Here is a 10,699-nt window from a genome sequence, read left to right as displayed (position 1 = left end):
GAGAATAAGAGAAACATTATGGTTTAGTAATCTGACACTTAGTTTTCACTAAATCCAGCCCCACTTAATGAGAGCTCTCCAAACTACTGACTTACTTACAGAAAGAGAGTCTTTGAGTTGCATCAAGTGCACTTATTTTTCTACACCATCTGGTGATAGTAAAAGAAACACATCATCATGTAGAAGAAACATTGTTTGGAATTTAGTATTTTGGCTTGTAAAGTATTGAAATGATTCAATTTAATTCAGACTAACAATAATGGACTTTTCACCACATAATTCTGGGTCTTGTACCATGATTTACACTTTTCATGCTTCACCCCGGGTTAGTAATCAATTCTGGCTAGTTGGTTTTCGCGTTGATTTTGCATATTTGTAAGATGTAGATTTGGGTTAACATTCTAATTTGCATATTTGTGAGTCTACATTCCATAATGAGTTGTGCACTAGCACATTTTATAACAAAATGTCGTGAGAAATCAAGTTGTCATAGATAGAATAATCGGAGTCCATGTACTTGCCTATAGTTTCAGGCTTTGGACATCTGAAATAAAAAATTCTACAAAAAAAAAAAAAAAAAAAAAAAAAAAAAAAAGAGATGGGTTTTGCAGGCTGAGAGTGTTTGCACATGGGTTAGCAAAATGGTAGAAGCTAGCAAAACAGCTGCAATCATTTACAGCACCTTTAACCTGTGGTTAAAAAGATTTTAACCCAGGGTTAAGTGTAGTGTGAAAATCCCTTAAAACAACAAGCCTGCCATGGTGCTGATGGGTTTTCAGATTGTAGTCAATATTAAAGCAATACCACAAATCAGCCAACCAGAACAACCTCAGAACTAAGAAACAGATGGCAATTCTACAAAAATACAAAATGTAAACCCTCCAGTTACAGCCAGCTATAACCAATACAATTACAACACATACTGTGCACAAAAAAAACATTCACATATAAACAAACACAAGTACAAAATTTCTCTCAGCATTCCTTGCTGTGTTTGAATATGTGAATTCTGACAGCTCTTCAGCTTTGCAATTAAACTATATTTTCAGGTCTATTAAATTTACTTCAGATTTGAAGACTTCAGATAATACCAACTTGGATTGACATACAAAGCTGGCAAATACTATCCCTATATGAGGTTTTATTAACAAAGTTCGGCAGAAGCACGTGCAGATAATTAACACAGGTGGAGAGCACTCAGCAATCAATGGTAAGAGGTTTATATACAGCAGTCTCACCGCAATTCATTTGACAGTCTCGCAGCATCCCCCCACCACCCCTTCTCCACACTTCTAGTCCTAAACCACTTACATAGGGGGGAGTACTCTGGGTTCGGGGCGAGCTCGGAGCCCTCCCTCCGGACAGCATGCCAAATACGCATTAAACTTTACCCTCTCAATTGTATGTAAGTGTGAACTCGTGAAATTACATTCATTAAAATCACAAAATACACAAAATACTGCTTAACCAAATACATGTTTACTAGCCACAAACCACTGCTTTGAAACAATATGTATTGTGAAAACTTGAATCAAATTCGCTTGCTTTTCTCAATCCAGTCAAGTCCCAATGGATAAAATCTTGTCCTGCCCTACATTTATGTATTGAATGTTTCACTCTGAAATACATCATCTAACAGAAGTCAAATGGAATCAGAATGCTTCAAGTTCACTTTAAAAGCACTCTCTTTGTAAGTATGTGATATTGTCAGAGGACAGAGCTTAGTTTGACTGGGCTCTATCCCCAATTAGTCCCATAAGTGCTAACCGGTCTCTAACGGACTCTGGCTGCTGTCAACAAAGCACTATGGGAAATGAAAAATGTATCCCCATCCCGGCTTTCGCCTTTTCCTGCATTCTTCATCCTAACGTAGCACACTGTCCTGCTTTTTACTTCCATTACTACCCCATTCTATCCTTTCTTCTAGAAATGTCAGGCTTTCTCTTGCATGTGTGCACTCAGACCTCGGTGTGACCTCATCCTGGTGTGTGTTTCTGCTGGCAGGTCTGCACACGAATTTGGGAAGCACAAAGTCTCAGAGGGGGTCCACCGTACCGGCACACAGGTGGAGAACCCCAGTGACGTGTGACAGTGAAAAGCGCTCCCAGGAGGAATGCTCTCTGACAGGCCAGCAGGCTCAGCCTGTCTGCGTGTCTCACATATGCATATGAGAGGAAATGGAGCAGGAAGGGGAAATGTGTCACTCACATATGGCTTTGAATGTTGTTTTTACTGTTACTGTTAAACACACCGAGTTGCAGTAGTCCCTGTGCTGTGTGTGCGGGGGCAGAAGAGAAAGCAATATGATAGAACAAAAATAACAAAAGCAACAATTTAATATTAAGAATTGGTCACTATAAATCAGTGCTTCCCAAACCTGTCCCGGAGGCCCCCCTGTCCTGGACCTTTTGTATATCTCCCTTATCTAACACATCTGATTCCACTCATCAGCTCGTTAGTAGAGACTGCAATAACTAAATTGGTTTGTGTCTGATTAGGGAGACATACAAAAGGGGGGGGGGGTCTTCCAGGACAGGTTTGTGAACCACTGCTATAAAGTGTAATTGTTGTTTTTGATGCAGAGAAGGAGATCCAAATAGCATTCGTTTATTTGAAAATCACAAACAAAGATAATCCACACACGGAATGGGAATGCAACAGCTTACCGTCCGAAACATAGGACTATATACAGTACATACACATAGACATACATATTTACACATGCAGACAAACACACACGGAAGATAACAAGAAAACCAGAAACACCTGGGGAACTAATTAAGGGACCTACTGAAACAAAAGGACTAAAATGGGACTTACCAACTATGACGGCACGCAGGAACCTGAAAATCAAACATAACATCCAAACAAATGGAGAACCTGTAACTGTAGTACACTGTTAGAAAGAAATAAAAATAAAATAATAACAACAAGTGGAGAAATGGAAAATGTTCCCTTGGACATTTCTTTCAACCGTAAAACACAATACACGGAAATACATTATTCAAAATATGAGTAAAATACCTGAAAAAAAAAACAATATAAAAATGTCCTTCATGTTAACAGGCTACTTTATGGCATATTTTTGCAAACATTTCTTGGAATGTTTGGAAGAACATAGCTATTTGGATAGCAGGGGAAAAAGTAAAAAAAAATGTTCAGAAAAAAAAAAAACAAAAAAAAAAAACATAATTTTAAAAGATAATGTTGTAGACAGAGATATATTTCTGCTGTGGCCAGTAACTCAGAAGTGTGGTCTAACAATACCAGGTGGTATTTTGTAAGAATGTAGAAAGACTTCAGTAAAATTTCACTTTGAACATAAGTTGCACATTGTTACTTTCGACCCCGTCGGTTGGGATGAAAGTAACACAACAATGTAAGCTGTAAAGTGTAAACAATGTAGATTTTTATTCTGTTACTCTAATTTTTATTAAGTATACCTGAATATGACATTGTAAATATGTAACTGCAAACATATTTGGTCCTTTATTTTTGCAAAAAAACTATTAAAGTACATTTTCATATTTTCATTTTAAATTACATCAAATGTCTGAAAACCTTACTGTACAAACTTAAATTGTTTAAAATATAATTCTATATTTTTTTATTGGCAATTTCTATAAAAAAATGTTTTTTCAACAGAATGAACAATATAAAATGTGTATTACATTAGCATAATATAAATTCTAAACATAATGTAACATTAGGTATATTCATGTTTTCATCCAGTTTTTGTTATGCATAAATTCAAAATGTGCATTAAAACATCTGGGAACACTGCAAATTCATAGGTGGAGGTGTAAAAGCTAAGATGTATGGATAAAACCTAAATATAACTAAGGTAAATGCGACGTAGCAGCTGCCCAGAGAGTGATGTTCCTCTATGTCCAGAAACGCCCTCTCATAAACATCTGGATGAAACCATACCTCTGTCTGTCTTTCTATAGTATAGCAGTATAGCGTGCACTGGAACAAAATAAATACTTTTTGTCGCTGTAGAGGGACAAAAGTAACAATTGTTACTTCTGTCCTAACAGAAACTCCTGACATTTAAATCCGATTAAATTTTTATACTGAAATTTTTAGGATGTGTTAGAGCACTAAATAACCTGTAGATTGACCATTACTGTGACACATGAAACAAGAAAAATAACAACAACTAATTTGAAAAAAAAAACAAAAACAAAAAAACTGAAAACAGCTTTATGGACCTAACTGCGGGAAATTATTACAAAATCACCTGATATTTCTTAGCTCCTTCAAGGGTTGCGTGTTGAACATCTGTCGTAGCTTGAAATGCAAATATAGTAAGAGGTTTTGAGAAAATCGCTTTGTTACATTCGTCCCACATTACTTTCGACCCCACTTTCCCCAACTATTTACATTTATGATTGAAATGTGACACCATCAGTCACATGAAAAGGCCAACATGACTTGGTATACATTCATAATATTGCAAGGGAAACAGGTCAATTTAGCTCAAAGGGAATCATTTTAGATTTTAAAGGGAATTTGAACAGAATCACTGTTTCACGGCTGATCACTGAGACGCCCTGTGATTCACTGAACAAACCATTTAACATAAAATCTGCGCTGGATATTACTATCCAAACTATAGTGAAAACACTATCAGTTAAGTTAAGTAAGTTGCAGGAAGATCGAAAGTTAGGGAAAGATGAGTTTAAGAGAATGGAAATGTGGAATCCCAAGTTTACAGCAATACGTGAAAATGCATAGACATGAACAACCATCAATCACTTAATTAAAGTTTACCAATGAGGTAAAAATTATATTAGATACACCAGTACAAATATCTGAAGGTACATTGCCTTGTTTTCCGATGTCGCTGATTGGCTGGAAGTTCAGTATAGTCTCTGGAATGACATCTTGGGAAGCCCGTGGTTGGGCGTTGGCTGAAGAGGCAGAGTTGTGTGGGCTGGTTTAAGTTGAACTTGGTTACAAAACTTAACTCAGAACACGAATCTCTCAAACGGAAAAGAAAAAAAGTAAAGTTTGACGAGACTAGGTGGTGTTTCTTCTCATCGTGGCTAAGTAGCAGCAGGCAGGCCAAAGCACGCTGGAACTGCGCTCAAAGAATAGTGATGACTAACAGCATGGCTAAAAGCTAAAGCTAATAAAGCAAAGCTAAAAGCAGGCATGACTAATAGCAGAAGCATAGCTAAAAACTAAAAAGCTGTCATGACTGATAGCAAAAGCAAGGCTAGAACTGAAAACAGTCATGACTGGTAGCAGAAGCAAAGCTAACAACTAAAAGCAAAGATTTTATGGTGTCCTAAGTATTTAAACTGGCCTGTTGGTCGCACCTCAAATGTTGTCTTGACCAATCAGATATTGTCTTGGCTCGGGGGTATCATAAATCATATGTTATCTTATCAAGCATGTGGTCCGAATTTCCCCGCTCTTGCAGGGTCAAATTTTGGACATGATTCCTATAACAAGAATATGATACATTTGACAAATAACTGATGGTCATGACTGTCTCAAGCTAACAGATTGAATATGAGACATGAATATGTATCCTTAAGCTATCCAATAGATATTAAAAGACATACACAATAAGTGATTATAACATGATAGTCAAATGTGTGGGTTACATCTAAATCAATACAGAATTAAGCGATGGACTGATATTCATTTAGAAGTCATTTTGGAGTTCATATTGGTCCATATATATATATATATATGTACAAAAGACAGTTTCTTTGTCATTATTTGACAAAGATTTCTGTGGAGACCCGAGGTTCAAAGCCCCCCCCCCCCCCCCCATTAGTCTGGTTCTGCTAGGTGAGGGAGGTGTTTAAGGATATTGTGTATAACTCTCATGAGTTTACATGTGATGTCCGACGTTGCATCTCACTTGCCCCAAATTTGACAATCTCTTCTACGAATTGAAATTGTCAATAATTCTTCTAGTGGTGTTAATGTTGAAAGCTGTTCTGTGAAAGGGTTGGTTGGTCATCTTGCTTGGGACTTGTGGCACTAGAACTGATTCATGACTTCCTGAGGAATTCGGCTCGTGTTTCAACCACAGCCCTGATCGACTCTTTGATTTGTCTGGTTCGAGTCATTTCTGCTACAATTTACAGTTGTGTCTACTCAGATACTACCTATGCAATTTTGGCCCCAGCAGTGGTTCATTACTGTGATGTAACTATTACAGCTATTAAAAAAAAAAGAGTTAATGAAAATCGTCCCTTTTGCATTAGATTTTATTTATCATTTGCATTCATGTGCATTCAAATGAGACACATCAAGATGTGCTGTGTTTTTTTTAGGTCTGATTTTAATTTAAATAAATAAACAGTTCTCCTGTGAACTTTCACAAGTATTTTATAGACACTTGTATCAAGGTATACTTTAATTATAGTTCATGCATCCCTAGAAAACAAACCGCAATTTCAAAGATGGGGGCAAACTTTAAATCAGTCTTTTGTGGCCTTGATGTTGCTTTTTTTGGTCATTATTGCTTTACAGGATTTTTTTTTTTTTTTTTTTTTTTTTTAATTATACAATTTCATTGCTGTGTCATTTTGAATTGCATCTGCTAAAAATAAAGCCGAAATCTATCTTTCTCAGGTCTGTTCAATAATCCTGCTTATAAAATGATTCGGTTCTCTATGTAACAGTCTAATGCATCCCTGAGCTTCACTCAGGCTTATGGTTCTGGTCTGAATGTCTTATTGTTCTGAATGAATCATCAGAAAACAGATTTATCAACCTGCTAAGCTACTGACCCTGTAGGATTCTCTCTTCAAAAACACACAAACACACACATGCTTTTACACATATGCAGGTGTATCTCAATAAATTAGAATGTCGTGGAGAAGTTCATTTATTTCAGTACTTCAACACAATTTGTGAAACTCGTGTATTAAAGGTGCAGGTTGGCGCACTACCAAAAAAATAACAATCACGTGGTTTGATGAAGCTAAGAAGGAGCATGCAATGATGGGATTTGTTGTCTTCACGTTGCCCCGTGTTTGGCATGTATGCTCCATAAAACGAATCTTGTTGATCGTTATAATAGCATCACTTTTCTTTAAAGATACAAATCAAAACAACTCATAGGTCGAGTAAAACACATTCGAGATCGGCATCTCTTTCTAGTTGAAGTTTGTCGCGAAGCTCTCTCCATCTAGAAAATGCAACACCGATATTGATCCTCGCTCTTTCTCTCCTCTTGTCCTAAACTCTTGGGTCATTTGGTTGGTCCATACGCTTACGTTGTCGACAGAACCAGCCGCAGACGGTAAACGGTAATTATGTTCCATAAATAAGTAACACAATCCACCATAAAACATGCAAGAAGAAATAAATAAGGAACTGCTTGAAGCAAACTAGTGGTTTTCTGGACACTAGACACTACTTCCGCATTTGTCCATGACACTTGTGTCATGTGGTTTCAAGGTGGTAACAAAAGGAACTAACGTCATTGACAAGCGGCTGCCCTGCCCGTGTCACTGTTTAGAATGGGAATTTTCTCATAATTTAAAAGTAGTTGAAAACATTAGAGATATTGTTAGTAATCAGCTGGATAAAATATACAACACTAGCCTAGTGGATTTTGGATATTTTACTGCAAATATCTTACAAATTGTACCTTTAAATAAATTCAGTGCACACAGACTGAAGTAGTTTTTGGTTCTATTAATTGTGATGATTTTGGCTCACATTTAACAAAAACCCACAACATTCTTTTCCACTACATTCTAATTTATTGAGATGAACCTGTACTCATGAATGCATATATACAGTATATATCTATGTTGATCCACACATATAAACCTGCACACGTGGAAATACAAATGTGTGGAATCAAAGTTAAATGAAATGCTCATAAACTGATAAAAGAAACACAGACTCTGAGCTGAAAACAAACAGAGAGCTGAAGATTGCACTTGTCCTGGCAGACATGACGATCTTTGAGCTTAACTCACACTAACACACACACACACACACACATACACAAACAGGAAATGAGCTTACTGTGTGATTCATGATTGACAGCTGATGTTATCACTATGTACACCAAAGGAAAGAAAAAAAGAAAGAAAGAAAGAAAGAAAGAAAGAAAGAAAGAAATAAAGAAAGAAAGAAAGAAAGAAAGAAAGAGGGAAAAATAAAGAAAGATTTTGTTTTCATCAAACTGCAGTTATTAAATATGAAATTACTTGAAAAAAAACTGCATTTATTCATATGAATTCATGTAATTCTCTGTATTGGTCTTGCTGTACTCTTTGAGGATGTGTAGCAGTTTTGTGTTAAACAGCAGTGAGTAAGAGCTCAGTCTCTTGCCTGTCTGTGATCTGATTGTTTTGACGTTTCTGAAATGGACTGAGAAATGTGCTGCAGTGTGCTGATGGGAGGAAAAGAGAAGATTGATTGAGAGGAGAGGAAATGAGAGGAAACGGAGAGGGAGGAGAGACAGAGCAAGAGTAAAGGTAGATGTTTGTTCAGCAGTAATGCTGCTCAGAATGTCTGGGTTTCCCCTATCTACTTCCTATATTTGAAGTTTCTTTACTGTTTAGTACCTTGGAATCATTAAATGGAGCATAGCATAACTTTTCTAACGGCATCATTAGCATTTGCTCAATCTGACCTAATTACATCATCAAGACGTTTTTTGAAAAGCTAATGCTATGTTCAGAATGGAATATTAGCATCCTAAATATTACATATGTCTATTGTATCTTTATAAAAAAAGCTTTACTGTAAGCAGTGTAGACAGATGATAGAATTCTGAAAAGGCAACACTCTGCATTATCTAAACTGCAGTCCCAAAGTAAAGAATAATGAACTTGTTGAAGCTAACGTCTCCGATCATTAACTGGGCCAAACTCAGCAAAAATCCATGACATAAGAGATGGAAAAAAAAATTATTTATAAAAAATCATTGAGAGTGAAAAATCCTATTAACTTGACTAAAGAGAAAAATGACATTGGAAATAATATACTATATCAAAAGTGACAGAAATTACTATACATTTAGTGGCTACAGCTGAATGTTTTACAGTATTGAATTAAAATATATTTCACAAGATTAAGGCTAGTCATTTTAGTGGATAGTGGATACTAAAATTGATAGATATCAGCATTTTTTAAGGTAGAAATAAGCAACTACACTTCAGTTCAAGACAATATCATAAATCTTGTTTTAATATTTTCTTTGAATAATTTGATTTAAAAAGTTTTGCACATTAGGAAATAAATTGTTTATGTCAATGCTGTATAGGGGATGGCAAACTGAAATAGTAATAGTTCTCTACAAAAATGGTTTCAGTAATGTATGGTGCGGGTTACCATGCTCAGTATGTTTTAACATATTGAAATGCAAGTGTTTCACTAAACATCAAAGAAAAACTTAATGCTCATTAAATGTTGCCTCTGTAGATACGATGCGAATAACAACAATTAGACGATGGAACACACATAATATCATATGACCAGATAAGTTGAAAATTTCATGAACTGATTTTTTTTCTCCTCAATTCATGGTTAAAGGGATCATGTGATGGGATTTCTATTTTTTTCCTTTTCTTTAATGTGTTATGTTAACGCTGTTTGTGCATGCATATGATCTGCAGAGTTACAAAGCTCAAAGTCTCCCACAAAAGGAATTATTCTGTCTAAAAGAGAAGGCTGATCTTAAATGCTTCGTTCAAACACGCCCCCACATGTATACGTCACTATGTGGGAAGATTTGCATAACGCCGCCCATATGTTCATGCAAAGTATAAAGTCATAACCTTTTATTCTCGTTGTTTCTGCAAGCGCCATGTCATGGAGATGCTGTTTCGTTGTGAAAGCAAAAATATTTTTGTTTGGCCTTCTAAAAGAGGACACAACTTGAAATGAGTGGTAAAGTTTTATTTACAATACAGTGTTTCAGAACAGTTCAATCCAAATATTCAGGAGTGTGCAGCACATTTTATGGAGGACTGTTTCCTGATCCTGGGAGAGAAGACTACAGTGCCAGCTGTTCTGACTCACAGTCTGTGAGTACGTTTACATGTAAAGGGTTTGCCACTGATGATTCAAATGCAGGTTTTGAGCAGTGTAGAGTAGCGATTCGAAAATTCCAGTCCTTGTACCCCCTGCTCTGCATATTTTTTGTTTCTTTTATCGCTTCAGATGTTTGACATGTTTGAGCTCACTTCTAACAAGCTAATTAGATGATCTGAATTAGGTGTGTAAACAAAGCGAGACATGCAAACTGTGCAAAGCTGGGTGGTGTGAGGACTGGAATTGAGAACCGCTGGTGCAGAGAAGCGCTTGTTGTTTCTCCGATCACAAATTTTTATGTTTTTAGGTTTTATGTTTACACTGTGCGATGCAACGCAATGCGTAAAAACACAGTATAAGTCATTATAATCTGTAATTATGTCCCCACTGGATGCAACAAATAGCTCTTTGTAATGGGTTTTAATATTTTTGTCTTGTCATGCCAGTGTTATGACAGGGACATGCATCACTGTATGACAAGGGGCATAACATTTCTGTCACATTCTTGAGACATTCTGCCAATCACAAAGCACTGTATAGCTGGCCAATAAGAGCACAAATCGTTTTTCAGACCAATGAGCTTTATAAAAAAAAAACGACATGTTTCAGAAAGGTGGGATATAGAGGAGAAACAATAATATAGATTATGTGGAAAATAATGTTTTTTTTTTAA

This window comes from Carassius gibelio, chromosome B18, assembly GCF_023724105.1.
Source record: "Carassius gibelio isolate Cgi1373 ecotype wild population from Czech Republic chromosome B18, carGib1.2-hapl.c, whole genome shotgun sequence".
Taxonomy (NCBI): Eukaryota; Metazoa; Chordata; class Actinopteri; order Cypriniformes; family Cyprinidae; genus Carassius; species Carassius gibelio.
Note: the sequence above shows the minus strand (reverse complement) of the source record.